The following is an 18,122-nucleotide window of genomic DNA, read 5'->3' on the forward strand; positions in this document are numbered from 1 at the left end:
GTATGAGTAGGATTTAATAACAGCGCTAATGTATTTAACAAATGCTAAAAATTATTAGCAACATGCTAGATTCAAGGTTTAGGGCTCTTTTGCTGCCCAAGCCTGCAATGCCATTATAGTACAACGACTTGCTAAATCCACTGTGGCACAGTTTGTATTTTGGCTTTAGAGAAGGAGAAGCTATTACAGTAATGGGTAAAGCACTGTAACAGTGCCTTTTTTTATGGTGTTGTTGAAATCTCTTTGGAATAGGAAAAGCTCCATCATAGTGTTATACATATTAATGTGTGAAGGGTTTTTTTTTTCCTATTGTCTATACCTTTCAGATTAAGTCTGACTGACAGCCTTATCTCTGATTTCCAAGCCTGGGCAAGACCTGATGTATAGACTGAGCCGTTTGGATTTGTTTTTTTTTTTTATTAACTTATAATAAATTTCCATTCTGAGAGTGTTATATCACCAGAGTGGTCAATTATTTGAATAGCCAAATTGATTGAATGCTCCATAATTTAAACTCTAAAGATGTTTGGATATGGAACTACCGTGAAAGTTTAGATTACCTAAATTTTCAAGTGGCTGGGGCTTCTCAGCCCCAAAGGGATGTAAGGGAAGGAAGGAGACTTTTAGCTTCAAATTTTACCCTTTCTCCCACTCTAATATGTTAATTTGTATTTTGCTCCCTACGAAGCATCAGACTCAATTTGGAACCAAAGGGATTGAGGAGAGGGGGTGTTTCTTCTTCTCTTTCCAGTGTAGGAATTGAACTTCTTTCTTCATGAACAATAGCTACATATAATGCCTCAATTAAAAATCTCACAAACGAAGAAAAAGCCAAAATGTCGCAAGGACAGGTTTGGGTATTTTTCCCCCTCTTCAGTAACCTTGTTAGTAGCCGCATTTATTTAAAGTTGCCTTGGGCCAAAAGTTATGTTTCTCATTAATATACATCAACCTATTTTTTAATGGCAACTGTTGTTGCTATTTCCACATTCTTCACAGTTTTCCCTCTCTTTTGTTCTTCAATATAGTCCTTATGAATCTAAGGAACAATTGTCACTTCTCATTAGGCAAACAAAATGTACAAGAATTGATGGGGCTTTCTACCTAATGTTGTTAGCCTGAACCTGGTTTGTTTATTTAATGAACAAAATGTCACAGTGTATCTTTGTCCTTCTGACATCTGAAACAGTGGCAGCTGCTGGTGGCAGATTTCCTGAAAACTGGGGTACAGAATTAACCAATTCAATTTGCATGTTATAAAAAACTTTAAAAAATCAACAAACCTTTTTTTAAAAAAATGTTCTCTCTCTCTCTCTCTCTCTCTCTCTCTCTCTCTCTCTCTCTCTCTCTCTCTCTCTCTCTCCATCAAAAACTAAAAAAAAAAATGTTTCTGAACACAGATGTCCTGAATGCTATTGTATAATGGAGGTGGTGTTGGCGGTTGAGCGGGGAGGTAGTTGTGTGTGTTTGTGTGGGAACTGTGGCAAGAGAAGAAAACTTGATTGCGTGATCTTAATATGACCTCCTTTCAGTATTCATAGAATTGCAGAGTTGATCCTTATTCTACTAGGAGCTATTAGATTCCTGGAAGATAAACAATAACATTGGTCCTTCTGTAGTCCTTCTCATGAATTTTCAAATTCAAGGGAAAAAACAGTGATTGGAGTCAGATGTGCATTTTGCAAAATTGAAAAAAATGTCACCACCCTGACTTTCAGAGCCACTGATAACAAACCATTTCTTAATTATAAGGTATCTAAATAATTTGAGCAATGGGACAGGTGGTTGCTAATCCCATGTGGAAGAAACACCTGCCTATGTCAGCATATTTCAGGCAGAGTGAAAATGTAACATGCATATCTGCATGGGTATGTGGACCTTCTCACTAGCATTTGTTTTCCAGGACAGAGTCATCCTCTTTCAAATTTGCTGACCTGCCTGTCCTTTCGGGAAAGATGATGCTGAGCTTCCCTGGGTTCCGATCAAAGGGAGGGAAAAGGCAATCGTGCTCAATCCTTGTTTAGGCTGCAGTGTGTATTCTTCATCGCGACCAAGACTACAGCCAACCTTCATGTGCAGAGAAAAGAAAACACAATCTTTGTGTATATGACATGACAGTACAGGGCTCTGAACTACTTGGTAAAAGGCCCAGTTGTGAGTATGTCTGGCAATTAAAAATAATTGGGAAGCAGGTTTGCCACTAACTCTTCCAAGCATGCCAGTTATGATATAATGATGTTTCATTAGACATGCTGAACGCGGTGAGCGCCGTATGGCAGTGGCAATTAGGAAGGATCATAAAGGGAAAAAAAAGAGAAACATTAAAAATACCCCAGCTAAGATTAGCATTGCATTTAATGGCCACTTCATTACCTAATTGATTTCTTATTAGTTACAGGGAAAAGCCCGGTTAGGGGCTCTGCACATCTAATTAACAGCATTTACACAATTAGTTGGTTGCTCATTTTGTAACTAAACATTCTTGGAATCGACTGTGGCTGTGATGCTCTGGGCCATTTGACTCACTTTATTTTATTTTTTTGCTAATATTGGCTTAACCTTCAAATCAAAAATTTGCTCCCCCAGGGCCCCACCACATTTAATCACAATGTTAAGCACAGAGAAATGAGCTACGTCATCCAATCTTAGCACTGGATCCCTTGCTCCTTCCTTTATCCTTTAAACTCCTTCCTAAAACTTCTTTTATTGGCATCATAAAGTCAATATCCTTCCCTTATGGAAATAGTCACCACATGATTTTTCCCCCAGCAAACATGATTATTATTATTATTATTTTTTTCAAATTGGCAAATGGAACAACTATAAGCTTGACCACATTTTTTTTGCTTATGTATTGGGGAAAGTATGCAGGGGGTCTGGCTGAGATATTTAATTCTAATGTGGTTGTCTCCTTCTACTGAAAAGAAATTTATTTAATAGGAAACCAGCCATTTAGGAACAGTTTTAACCTTAGCAAATATTTTCTTGAGGGTGCACAGGGGTGTTTTTAAATGAGTTTTGAGGCTTAGCAGGGGTGGGGCTGAGTTTTGGGGAGGCCACTTGCAGGCTTCACTGCCTATGGTTTGAAAATTGCCTTTTATTCTTTTTCTTCAGTTTCTTAGGGATCTTGGGAATCTCTGATCCCTCTTTTTACTACTGCTACATATTCGTCAGGCTCTTTTTGCTGGTGGAAGGTTGCTGTTCATGGTCAAGGCACCCATTTCCATCTGAGCAGAGGTTTTAATGATTTTTTTTTTACAAGCCCTGGCACTTCCTCAAGCAGCCCTCCTTACACACAGAGCATGGCAATTGAGATTGTATCTTGTCACCTCCCTATATCCAGCCCCCTAAGGTTCCTGCATGAAGAATCTGCCCAGTTGAAGTACTGACCTTAGCACTGGGGTCCTCATTCTTTGTCATCCAATCTTATACTCTCCTTGGATGTGGGCCAATGGCACGTAAGGTGCAAGGTGAGGCTTCTTTCACAAAGCAGGTCAAGACAATTCCCACAGTGACAGAGCATAAAGCAGAGTTTCAGGAGTTAAAGACCATCCACACCTCTTCCTTTTCCTCATCTGGAAAAAGACGAGACATTCATGTTACCCCAGCGTTCTCCCCTCCCAGCCAGTGATGGTCCAGTCTAAAGCGGTGTCCCCTCCATGTCCAGGAAAATAAATAGCTTGTCTCCTCTTGAGCACAAATGACATTAAAGAGCTTGTTACATTATATTATTACATTATTCACTACCTTATATTGATCATTGCCATATGTGTATGTCACAAGGCCTAACGGGCTAATGTCTTAACAGGGAAGATCAATTGGCTCTTTTATTAGGTCCTGTTTATACTTCTGTTGTCAACTCTAATCATTTGTTTGTTTGAATTAAAGTCTCCTGCTTTCATTTACGGTCATCAGTGTCTGTCAAGAAGTAATGGTATGGTTGAATTTTGCAGCCTATGTTTAAATTTCAGATAGCTCAGTAAATATTTTTACATACCTGCATTTGTAATCAAGACATGTACCATGATTTAACAAATTATTATCCTTCCGAAGGATAATTAATGAATTGCCAATTATTCTGTTGTGGATGGTAGCCCTAGTTTAGTCTTGAGTCATAATATGTATTGTTAATAACACAAGTTGATTCCATCTGTTATCATAATGAGAATACTCATTTCATCCCTGAGAAAACTGTGATATTACATCAATCTTGTTATTCAAAGAAATTCTTAGATTCAAAGTGGGCAGGAACCTTAGAGGTCATCAAGTACAAACCTCTCATTTTATAGGTGAAGAAACTGAGGCAGACAGAGATTAAGGGACTTGTGCAATGTTCACATAGACCGTGAGTTGCAGAGCTATGGTTCAAGCTGTCTACCATGAATGAGGTTTGCAAAGAGCTTTGAATATAATGTTTCAATCAATCCATACAATGACCTTTTGAGGTACGAGCACATTGTAATCACTACGGTATTTTTATTTTTATAGCCATTTAAAGACGAGGAGACCGAAATTCAGAAAAGTTAGGTAACTTTCCTATGGTCATACAACTGCTGAGTGCCAAAGGCTGGATTTAAACCCAGGTCTCTCCTGATTCTGAGTCTGATGCTCTGTTCACTGCAGCATGCTGTTTCAACATAAATTTGAAAACAAGCTTATTGTTTGAAAACAACAGTGTTATTTCAGAGCAGCATTCTCTTTTGATATAAGCATTGTGGGCTGTGTACTCTTTATTAAAATACTATGTTATATGTAACATATGCATTATATTCAAGGACTTAGCACAGCAGACTGGCACATAGTAGGTTCTTAAATCTTAATAAATACTTGTTGACTTATCAACTTGATGCATTAGTTTATTAATATTGCTATATTAAATTCCCTAATTCTTACATATAGAATTATATATGTTATATATCATTATTACATATTATGTATGTACATATGTACACCATTACACATATAATTTTATATCTAGAGCTCTTCTATCCACATGTCAAGAGCCAGATATCATGAATACTGTATACGTGAAGTTAAAACTGTATTTTCTATTTGTAAAAACTTTCATGTTGGGAACACAACCTAATTTACAAATATTTTACAGCTGATAAGTATCAAGTGGCAGTACTAGACTTTCCACACTAAAGAAGGTCTGTCATTCAAACAAACCTGCTCTGAATGCTGTGCTTTAAGGACTGAACATCTTCATCTCCATCATCCCCTTAGGCCTAAGCTCCTGTCTGATGCAGTAAACTATTTTTCTGGGCTTCATGGAATCCAAACCTGAATGGCTGTAGCGAGAGGGCCAAAGGTGGTAAGGACGGAGAGGATGGTCATCGACCTTCCATGATCCTGGGTCTCAGATTTAATGCCCTCCCTAGGTGAATGGGGTCTAGCATGACCAGGGTCACTGTCACAGATGGTATTTTTGGCTCTGAGCCCCACCCTTACTTTCCTAATCCTTATACTGGGTAGATATGTAGAATAACAGAGCCCGCACTTGCATCCTGTGGCTTGTGACTGGTTTGCCTTTTTAAGAAATCCCTGGAAGTGGGGCCAAATTTAAAAGTGGGGCAAGAGTATTGTGGCACAGTGGCTAGAGTGCTGGACCTGGAGCCAGAGAGACTGATCTTTGTGAGGTCAAATCCGGCCTCAGACACTTATTAGCTGTGTGACCCTGAACAAGTCACTTAACCCTGTTTGCCTCAATTTCCTCATCCATAAAGTGAGCTGGAGAAGGAAATGGCAAACCACTCTAGTATTTCTGCCAAGAAAACCCCCAGATGGGGTCAAGAAGAGGTGAACATGACTGAAATGCCTGAATAACAGACTACAAGTTAGTGATGATTCAGTGGATTATGACTGTCTGAGATAAGAGCAGGCCCATGTCTTCCTAGCTTCCTGTTGACCGAGGTGGGAAGAGTTAATTTTCCCTCCCCACATAGAGGCTTATAGCTTTCCTTGCCTTCTTACTTGAATATAACCAGGTAGAAAAGACAGAACCTCACTTTGGTCTGTTAACACATTCAAAATGTACCCCTTTCTCGCTCAGTAGTCTATCAAAAATCCATTTTTTCACCACATGGTTGGTGAACTGGAAGTTAGGCAGGCTAGCATCTCTGGTGTGAAGACCTGCTAAACCCTTTCCGGGGCTGTTCATCTGTCTTTGGTGTCAACCTGGCACTCAATTCTCACTTATGGCTCCAAGAAGCTGTAGCATGTGCAGTGGCCACACTCCAGTAAACCATATCGGTAGACAGGTTAAACCAGGTTGAGGGCAACTGATGGGCCTCAAACCCATCAGCATATTAGTGGAGTGAAGACTTCCCCGGTGGAATGGGTGGATAAGAATAATTTGTTCCAATAGGCGTGAAGGTGGCTGAAGCGGGTATTGTGGAGCACTTAGAGTTTCCAAGGTCATCCATTGCATCCCAGGCAATCTTGACTTCCCCCCCACCCCAGACTTTGATGACTCTGGAAGGGAAAGTGAGTCTGATGACTTTGTACAATCTTGCCTCACTTAAATCCAATTCATACACAAGTCAAGACATCACCCCATGATGTCACTGGTCTTCTTTTAAAATGAAGGACAAACAACAGCGGACTGGTAGCAGCCATAGATACCTTCACATGTTCTAAAGTGGACAGCATCCTTCTGAACATAACCATCTCACTCATCCAAAAGCAACCTCACTGACCACTTGGTGTGGTTTGGCAGCAGACAAAGGTGCTGTACACAGTGTAAGGACGGTGTAGCATTGATCAGTCTCCCTTTACAATGTAAAAGACATTTGTTAAGCACTTACTTTGTGCTTATCTTCTTGTGAGGGGAGACAATGCCTATGACATCTGGGGAAGGGAGTTTTGGTCTAAGGAGTCATGGGGATGATGAGCTGATTCAGAGTGCAGGTTATTGATATACTTTCCAGAAACAATGATAGTATTGATTCCACTATTGTGGCTGGAGCAAGGTAGGAAAGGAGTGGAGAAACCATACCTACCTGTGCACAAGACAGGCTGTGTAGATAGCTAGATATGGTATTTGAAGGCAGTATGGAACTTGTTAGATATAGTGAATATGTTTCACTCTTACTCATCAGTGAAGACTACTGCAAAATTAAGTGGATTAATTTCTCCAGGGATCAAGGGTATGTTTTCTGGGGGTGGCATCGTAATGAGATTTATAACTTTGTCTTTTCTTTAAATTATACCTTTAAAAATGGAAAACAGCCCTGTCATCCTATTATTTTTATTTATAAGTTTTTTCCATTTTTATTTGTATCTTAAGATCAAAATACGAAAATATACATGTATAACGTTCTTTGTTTATTTTTAGAAATAACAAGGAATAATAAAGCTGTAAAAAGACAGAACATACACCTGAGTTCAGATATAGCCTCAAATGCTTACTAACTGTGTGACCCTGGGGAGATCATTTAACCTCTCCCTGCCTAAGTTTCCTTGGTTATAGAATGCGGATATAACACTTACATCCCAGGGGAATCATAAGGATCAAATGAGATATTTTTAGCACAGTACCTGGCACACAAGAGGAACTTAGAAATGCTTACTATGCTTGTTCCTGCCCTCCCCTCAATAATACCTGTACATATTATCTATGACGCTTTAACAAAGGAGGGTAAGAAGAATGGAAAACAAAACCAATATGTAGTATATAAAACAATTATTTCATTAGGCTATAGCGGACAGCGTATAAAGTTATACACTTTTGTCTTCTCTGTTCATCACAAATTGGCAGGAGGCATATTTACATAAAATTCTATAAAAATGCTATTTTGGTGTATATAAGTTTTTTATATTTATATTTCTTACTTATACAGAAAAGTTTTTAAGGTACGATAAATATTTTTCTTCCCCTCTTTGGATCACCTATTATCTCCTTAATTGTTAGATCCTGCAATAGTTTAAGCTTAGGTGTTGTTGAATCATTTCAGTTGTGTCCAACTTTTTATGAGCCCATCTGGGGTTTTCTTGGCTAAGATACTGGAATGGTTTGCCACTTCTTTCTCCAGCTCACTTTACAGATGAGGAAACTAAGGCAAACAGGGTTAAGTGACTCGCCCAGGGTCACACTGCTAGTAAGTGTCTGAAACCAGATTTGAACTCAGGTCTTCTTGACACCAGTTTCTATGTTCTGTCTTTCTGCAGCTTTATTATTCCTTGTTATTTCTAAAAATAAACAAAGAACATTACACATGTATATTTTCATGATCTTAAGATACAAATAAAAATGAAAAAAAACTATTTTATGCCACTTAGCTGCTATGAATACGCAGGCAAATTTGAAGATGAAACCAAAACATTTATTCCAACACCAGAAAGCCAAATCCATCGTAGCAACAAAGAAATCTATACACATTATTGATGCAGGGAGCACCACCATCTTCAAGCCTGCCCTCCTTCAGGTTTCCCCACAAAACAAACTCCCTTAAGCAAAATCACTCCCTCTCCGCTGCTCTGCTCTCTCTGTCTCCTCTCTCTCCAAGCTCTGACTCACTTCAGCTTCTGACTCCACCCCTTCCGGCTCCACCCCTTCTGGCTCCACTCATTCAGCAAGGTCCTTCCACCACAGGCTCCATGTGACTCAGACTCATGTGACTCAGGCAGGTCACAGGGGCCTATTAATGGATGGGAAAGATCTTCCCATTTTCATTAACATAACACCTGTACTCAAAAATAAGATTTCTGTAAATGGAAATCAGCTTGGTTCTCCTTGTGAACCACTTTGATTCTTCTGCTAATCTCGGAGGCCCCTATATACAACAGGCCTCAAGGCATATGCCTAGTGTTACCATCGGGTGATCTACCCCTGGTTCTGAGCTCCTTTTAACCTTATTTTCCTGTTTAGCATTAATTTAAACTTATCCTGATGCTTTGTTCTTTTTAGACTTGGTCCCCACACTCAGTTATATTTCTGTTTATTCTAACTTTTTTTAATCTTAGACTCAATGAATGTAGAACTGGAAGGAAACTTGGATATCATCTACTCTAACCCCTTCATTTTACAGATGACCACAAGGAACGTGTTGGGACAGGAAATGACCTGCCCAATATCCCATTTCTGATTCATTTATTGACTAGCATAACAACTTTTGCTCCTCCTATCTTTGTCTGAACCTCAGCTCCACATTTAATATTAATGGTGTATGCTAAGCAGCATACAATGATTATCTCATTTGATCCTCATGACCTGAGAGATAGGTACTATTAAATTATCCCAATTTTATAGATGAGAAAACTGACAGAGGTTTAGGTGACTTGTCCAGAGTCATATTGCTAGTAATTGTTAGAGGTTGGATTTAAATTTAGTTCTTCCTGACTCCAGGTCCAGAAATCTCTCCACTGTGCTTTCCTCTTTATGGGGTAACCTCTCCTTCCTATTTAGGGCCTAGCTATTTGAAACTGACTCAAGCCCAGCTATTTAATTTACCATTGCCTGCCTGGTGTTGACATATTGAACATGATACATACAGTGGAAGGAAGAAATTTTATCGCTATGGCTGTTTCCTAGCTTGGGACTATACTCCAACTGAGTGATCTGACTTAGAGTCAAAACAAAGTGTAATTGATGAAGTGGGAAGACACTGTAGGACTAACTTAAAAATAGGGAAGGGATTGGAGTATTAAATGTATTTCCCAAAATGACTGGAAAAGACAGTTTTGGAAAACAGGCATGATATGATGAGAAAAAAATTGTTTGTCCTAGTCATCACACAGTTCATGAAGAATGATAGGTGATTGACAGATCCTGGTACTTATGGGGGCTCTACCATTTGTGGAGACACAAGCTAGCACCATGAAGATGGCATCTGAATCAGACCCACAGAATTTTCAAGTTGCATGATATTATGCCATAGGCCTAGAGATCTTGTTCCTGAAGGTCTCTATATGAGCTTTTGAACCACAGCATGCAAAGCCCTAAAAGAGTGAAGTCTAGGGAAGGGATGGAGTGGGGCAGAGCTGTGGACATGTTTCAATAGATGTACTAGTCAGCTCTGCCATCTTCCATCTTCCCTAGCAAGGAAAGAACTCAACACAAATAAATATCTATCAGTGGACCTTTTATATCTCCTTGGTTCTATCCCCTCAAGCCAAAGACTTGATTATGTAAATGGACTCTGCATCCCAAAAATTAGTACTCTCCTTGAGCTTTAGGTCTGGCAATATAACAGGTCCTTGGTCATATACTTCCTTATAAGAAGATTGTTTGCTAATCCAGAGATTGGGTTGATTGATAGATCATTTAGTCAACAAATATTTGTTGACCACATTACAATGTGCAAGTGACTATGCTTGGTACTATCAATAATTGGTCTAACTGCAAAAAATTAAGAATATACAATAGATATTATATGATAAGTATAATAATCAGTATTGGTGGGAATGTTTTAAAAGTTGAAAGGAAGGAAAGCTCATTATGATCTGGAGGGGTCACAGAAAGTTTCATGCAAGGAAATATGGCCCCTGGAGAAAGGTTCATGGAAGAGATTAGATATTCTGATACTGTAATAGAGTGCTGCATTTGGAGTCAGACCATCGAGGTTAGAATCTAACTCTATTACTTAGCGCCTTTGTAACCTTGGGCGAGTCACCTCTGCAGGTCATAGTTTTGTCGTACGTTTGTTGGACTAGAAGACCTCTGTGGTCTCTTCCAACTCTAAATGTATGATTCTGTGATACCGTGATATCACTTTAACCATGAAATGTAGATAGGATTTGAAAAAGGCAAAGAGGCAGGGGCCATTCCAGATAAAAGGAATGATATGAATAAAAGTCTTAGAAATGGAAGACATTTCAAGGAATAATGAACAAACAAACTTGACTGGGGGTGTGTGTGTGTGCAGATTTGGTCTTGGTGAATAGTGGGAAATAAGTTCACAAAGGTAGGTAGGAACTAGATATTGTAGAGAACTTGAATGCCACTAGCTTTGACAACTCAACTGGTAGCCAATTACTAAAGAGTGTAATTCAATAGATATTTAGTTATTTCACATATTAAATCATGCTCCTAAAGACGTAACCTTCTCACTTTCGAAATTTGTGACCTATGGCTCTGTTATCCTTACTGGTGATTGCTGCTATCACTCACTACATATAGGTCCAACCCCTACAATGCTTTATTTCACTCTCTAGCCATCTTCTCGATAGCTCTCCTGCTGCTTTCAACAACTTTTCTTGAAATTCTTAGAACCATATTCAAATTAACTGTTATTGCAATATACTTTTCTTTGTCTCTATTTATTATCCCTCTACTTTCTAAAACAAAATACCACTCACTTGTTACCATGCCCTTTTTTATCATAGGTAACCCATGAAAGAGCAATTTATTTTTTAAAATAAGTTTTTATTTATATATTTAATTTTGTACATAACCTACATTTCTCAGTATATCCTTCTACCCTTCCTGTCTCAGAGTCATCCCTTATAATAAGGAATAAAATGAAGGGGGGAATGTTTAGCGGAACTAAATAACACATGAAAAAAAGTCTGACATCATATGACATGTTCCACACTCCTAGTCTTCCACTTTTGTAAATAAGGATGAGGAATCTTCTCTAATCTCTTTTTTGGGACCAAGATTGTTTTTTATAATTTTGTGGTAATTTCCATTGTTCTGTTGTTGGTGGGCTTTTTTCCTATTTAGTGTGATATAGCCATTGTGCGTATTTTTCCTGGTTCTGCTTACTTCACTTTGTATCAATTATTATTTTTATTGCATTTTGGTCTGCATAGGATGTATTAACTATTTCTGCCAGTTTATATTTGTTTTCAGTATCTCTGTGCCCTAGTACATGGTTAATTTTTATAAAGGTTCCAAATTATGCCAGGCAATATGTATATTCTTTTGTAGTCCCATTGAGAAGACACCTTAAATTGTTCAACTCTAATTTCTCCAGCAATTTGTTTAGCTCCATATTTTCCTTTTTTGTTTATCTTTATGTTGGATTTATCCAAAATCAAGAGAAGAACATTAAAGTCTCTTGTCACTACTGCATTATTATCTCTGTCTTCTTGTAGTTCAGATGTTTCTTTTATGAATCTGGATGTTAAGGTATTTGTAGCATGTAAGTTTAATACTGATATTGGCTTATTGTCTATGCTTCTTTTCAGCATATAATTTCCTAGTTTTCCCTTTTTACTTTTTAAAAATGTTTCTTCTTTATCAGGTAGATTAATTGCAATGCTTGCTTTTTTGGGATTCACTTAATGTACAGTAATTTTCCTCATCCCCATAGTTTTATTTTGTGTATGTTTTTGTTTTTTATATGTGTATCTTGTAAGCAACAAATAGTAGGGTTTTATTTCCTTATCCAGTCTGTTACTTTTTTTCATTTTATTGGATTGTTTAATCTATTAACATTTAAAGCGTTGAGAATTAGGTTTGTGTTTCCTCCTTCTGTTTCTAATATTGTTTTTTTTTTCTAGTTAGGTTTCTTTTTCCTCTTCTACTATAAACATGGTTCTATGTTTCTTAAGTTACTTTACCTAACCTTTTGAAATGTGGCCTGCTCCCACTGGCTCCCTTCCCATTACCCTGATCGCTTTCTCTCATTCATTACTCTTTTCCCTTTGGGGTTTTGCCTATTAAATCCTTTTTTCTCTCTTGTTTTTATTTGGTTACATAATTCTTTCCCTTCATTTTTCTGCTCCCAATCAAGTAGATTCTCCTTTCCTCTCCTTCCCTTCAACTAGTCCTATTCATTATTTTTTAAATTTCAGGTTTTTTTGTATGTCTCTTTCCAGAAAGGATGTCTTTCACCCACTTGGCTATCCACCCTTTCTGTTTATTCTAGATCCTCACTTTCTCTATTTAGGCTCTCTGTTCTTTATATTCCTCATGCAATTGAAACTTCCAAAGTATCCATTTTGGGCTCTCCCCTTCAGGCAGTTTCTCCCACTGCCTTCTAGAGCTTGGTCCTTGGATTCCCCTTTTCCATTGTGCCTCACAATCAGAACAATGCCAATTTTTATAGGTGTCAGAGAGGACACTCTCTGACCTGGTAGCCAAATGATAGCCCCCATCCAGCCTTGATTATGTAGATCATCATTTATCTATACACTCCCAGGTACCTTTTTATCTCTATTTATCTCAATGTCTCCTCCTTGGGTCCCTGCTCTTTCTTTCCAGTTGTTAATTGCTTCCAGGAGTTCCCACTCCCCCTCTCCTGAGGTATGCTGAGTAGAATTTTCAAGCACCAAATCCCTCAGACTACATCCAGCATGAGGTCTCCATCTTCCTTTGCAAAATATCTCTCTTCATACATAGGAGCACATATCAGTGGAATCCCCTCCACCATCAAGGCTACTTCCCGTATTTCTCATTCTTTTCAATCCTTTTCCCCTCCTCCTCCCCTACTCTACTGCAGACTCTTTTTATACTGAGACTACAGGAGTCACCTTCTTATTGCTAGTCCTTGTTTTGACCTGGGCGCATCACACATTCCTCTCTATTTCCCTCTCTTCCTTCCCTCCCTTTCATATACCCTTCCACGTTGCATTGTAGTCCTACAAAAAAAAAATCTTGATTCACCTATAGTCAGGGTTTCATTAAGTTCTGTCCATAATTTCCCAGGCCCACCCCTTCTCTGTGACCCCACCTGACTTCTGCCTTCACCCTGCCTCCTTGTGCATACATAGGAAGAAGTCTCTTACTGGTCTCTCTGTTGTCACTGTTGCTATTGCTATCCTTGGCAGCATTTATTCACTCCTGCATTTCTATTCTTTCTCTCTCTCTCTCTCTCTCTCTCTCTCTCTCTCTCTCTCTCTCTCTCTCTCTCTCTCTCTCTCTCTCTCTCCCTCTCTCTCTCTCTCTCTCACCCTATTAAGTAAATAATCTCTTCAGTTCTGTAAAAGTGTTTCAAACACCCCTTTATTATTGAATATCCATTTTCTTTCACTTTTGGTTAAGCTCATATTTATAGGGTAGGCTGCACTAGGTTGCATTCTCAGCTCTTTGGTACATGTTATTCCATTCTTTCCTATATTTTCTGGTGGCTACAGAAATCTTGTTGTTATTCAAATTTCTTTCCTTTGTATTTGAAGGACTTTCTCTGGATAGTTTACAGAACTTGTTGTTTCTGAATTAATTTGTCAAATTTAACCACTAAGTCACCTTGGAATTTGTAGTCTTGGATTTTTTTTTCCCTAGAAGCAACCTATTTGCATTCTTTCAATTGGTATTTCATTTTCTGTATTATTTCTTGCATTTTGATGTTCAAGTTTTTCATATTTCATGTTCTTCTGAGAAACCTATCATCTTTAAGTTGTTTCTACCCATCTCATCTTCAAGACTATTTCCAATTTGTCATTATTCATGCTAAAAATTTAGCAATTGACCTAAGACCCAGCAACCCCATCCACCCAATACATAGTGATTGGAGGTGATAAAATCTGAGGGGGCAAATAAGGAAGCTAATTTTTTCTCAGTGCCTGAGAAAGATTTATTCTCATGGTGAAAAACAGAGAAACCTATGTTTATGGACTCAAACTTTAAACACATACATATACAATATTTATTCACTTATTTATTTGTTTGAATCAAGAGGCAGTGTAGTATAGTAGATAGAGAACTCTCCATGGACTCAAGAAAACCCACCAAGAAGACTCCCTTCAGGTCCTGAGACACACACACACACACACACACACACACACACACACACAATTTGTGTGACCCCGGGCAAGTCACTTAACTTCTCAGATCTCTAAGCAGTTCTCTAAGCCTATCAAGTGAAGAGGGCATCTGGAATAGTTGATAGATTACCAGGCCTGGAGTCACAAAGACTCATCTTCCTGAGTTCTAATCTAGCTTCAGACACTTAATAGCTGTGTGACCCTGGACAAGTCACTTAACCCTGTTTGCCTCAGTTTTTTCATCTATAAAATGAACTAGAGAAGGAAATGGCAAATCACTCCAGTAGTATCTTTGCCAAGAAAACCCCAAAAGGGGACACGAAGAGTTAGACATGACTGAAAAACACCTGAACGGTGACAACATAAAGTAAAGAGAATGTACAAACCTGCATTGGTTGAGGGATTTTTCTTTTGAGGAAGTTCCCTTTCCTAGTGAAATAACAGGCCCAGGGGCAGCTAGGTGGCACAGTGAGTAGAGCGCTGGCCCTGGAGTTGGGGGGGACCTGAGTTCAAATCTGGTCTCAGACACTTGACACACTTACTAGCTGTGTGACCTTGGGCAAGTCACTTAACCCCAACTGCCTTGCCTTCCCCCTTCCAAGAAAAAAAAAAAGAAATAATAGGCCCAATCTCTACACCCATTATGATTAAAATTTCTTTCATACATATTATCTAAAGCATCCAAATCTTAGTTACCTTAGAGACCAGCTCTCTAGGTAATCACAATCACAGTGACTATGATCAGCCAGAGCTTTCCTGTCTATTCCTGAATTGAATCTACAAGCAATCGGAGGCTGAAAGATTTCCATGGAGGAGCCTCATTTGTAGAACTCCTTGCCTGCCTGGGCTCAGCACAAGACTTATCTTTTTAAGTTGGTGTTTTATTGATTTTAATGTCTGCCTGTCATTGTTTCTCTGCTTCATATAATTTAGTTAATAATTACTCTTTTATATTTCTGCCACAAGGCGATATTATCACTGAAGGGGACAAGTTTTACAATCAGATAAAGAATAGGATGAAGAACTAGAAGGACCATAGAGACATCCCTTAATCTACCCCTTCATTTTCCAGATTAGGAAGACAGTTTGATTTTTAATCTGACTTGACATTGTACGTTCTATAAAAGTTCTCTGTACTGAATACCATCACGACTCTCCTACCTCCTCCCATGTTGATGGGGTGTTTCTACAAATACCAGAATACTGTGGGCCCTCCCTCTCTTTCATTTTTCTTTTTGTTGCATGGAAGAAAGACGGAGAGAGACAGAGGAAGGGAGATAGAGACAGACAGACAGATAGAGACAGAAAGAGAGATAGAGACAGAGACAGACAGAGAGACAGAGAAAGACAGAGACCAGAGTGAGACAGAGAGAGAGATGTGAGAGGAAAGGCCTTTTCCCCTTCCTTACATACTGGCAATAGTTTCTTGTTTTAGATGGCAACAAGATATAAAGCAATAACTCAAGCCTTTTTTTCTTTTCTTGGGTGGAGATGAAGATGGTACAGGAAAAGATGTCAAGCAGAAGATTTCTTTTTATCACTTTTTCCCTTTCCATCTGGAGAAGACAGCCAAAACATTATGATTCTGAAAAAGGCTGTGGGAAAAAGTCTTTCATTTCGATAAGTGCTTTGAAATCTTCAAAGCATTTTCTTTTTTTTCTCCTGTAATGCCTCTGTGAGGTTGGGCACAGCAGTTAGTTTTGTCATCATCGTGGGCTGCAGCATATTATTAAGAACCATAGATTTAGAACTAGAAGGTACACCATCTGGTCCAATATCCTTATTTTACAGATGAGAAAATTAAGTGACTTACCCAGGGTAGAGATTCATGGGTAGAAACAGTTGTGTTGAGATCTGAATCCATTTCCTCTGACTACAAAGCCAACACTTTTCATTGTACTACGTAGCGTCTCTCTTCAAAGGTCTGGATGCTGGGACAAAGATGGTATGTACCTTGCTCAAGGTCACAAAAACAGTTGCAGGGACATAATTACAACTGAGCTCTCCTGACTCTTAAAAAAAATTAGCCTAATACAGTAGTTGTTCTGGAGTCGTCCTTTCCCTCTCTGGGTTTATAGGCCATCTCAATGCTAAAGCTACTAAACATTTGACAAAACTTTCAATGACATAGCTTGGATTATTACTTAAACACTTTGAAAGCTACCTGGGCTTTTTAAAAGTACAGAGGAGGAGGGTTTCTGAGCACAAGTTCAAAATGCGTATCCTTAAGAATATAAATGCTTCCAAGCCAGCCTATGGGCCAGAACGGGATATAAAATAGAAAGCAACAGCAAAAACCTTCATTCTGTACTTTATAAAGGGCATTGGCTGAAAATGAGGAAGCACACTGGGTTTGTGAGTCACAGTATTAGAAACCCGTTGACCTTATGCATTGACCCTGGATTCCTGAAGGGAAAGGGTACATCAGACTTAGAAAGCTCATATGGCCAAAGGGTTAATTCAGAAATCTTGGTTGCTGGGGGTCCTTTTCTCCTTTCTTGGAGTCCTCATACAGTTCCCCTCAAATACAGCTCTCTGCTGGGCTCTGGAGGTTGGTGTCCTTGCTGAGCCTTGAAGTCACATTTCTTTGGTGTGTCTAGTTTATCCTTGGTGTGTCTCTCAGCTACCAATGCAAGTGCTGCCATCAGCCACTGCTTCTCTGGGGTTATTGCTACTGGCTCTGGTGGGCACTACCACAGAGACCAATAAGAGCTTCTGATTTTTTTTTTTAATGAGAAAACATTTATTGAATTCCTACTAAGCTCGGTATTGGGGATGGATGACAACCATGGAAAGATAGTCTATGGTCAAGTTCACACTTTGACAGGGGGTGGGGGAGGAGACAACATATTATTAGAGAGTTCAATTGCTGGGTAAATGAAAAGACTTTTAAAAGTTCTAATTCCTAAAAGTCATAAGAATGCACCAGAGGGGCAGATTGCATGTTCCAGACAGGCATCTTTAGATAGCAGTCTGGATTAGCTTATAGGTAGTTTAGGGTAAGAGCTGAGCACATCAGAGTTCAGTTGGATCTGACAGAGATGAGGAATCTGCCTTTCTTTTATTAGTAGTACATGTGAATAATTTCTATAATTGTTTAGAGTATGTTTATAATAATTTCTACTCTAATTAGTAGTACATGTGAACAATTTCTATAATTGTTTTTAGCATGTTTATAATATAAAATATAGTATTTTGTTCATATTATTGAAGAAAAATTAAAATAGCACATAGCTAAACAAAGATAGTCATGGAAGACAGCTACAACACAAGACGGGGAGAAGGGTAAAGAGATTGATTTGGAGATTATATTGCAGGACTAAAAAGAGTAACACTTTAAATTTCACCCTCTGCAAAGTATTAATTGAGTCTTCTCACTTCTTTCTAGTTGCTTCTCTGGCTAATCTTTTAGCTTCAGTATTGCCTTCAACTTTCGAACCAGCAGGTACATACTTCCACTCAACATTCAT

The sequence above is a fragment of the Trichosurus vulpecula genome, chromosome 2, assembly GCF_011100635.1.
Source record: "Trichosurus vulpecula isolate mTriVul1 chromosome 2, mTriVul1.pri, whole genome shotgun sequence".
Classification (NCBI taxonomy): Eukaryota; Metazoa; Chordata; class Mammalia; order Diprotodontia; family Phalangeridae; genus Trichosurus; species Trichosurus vulpecula.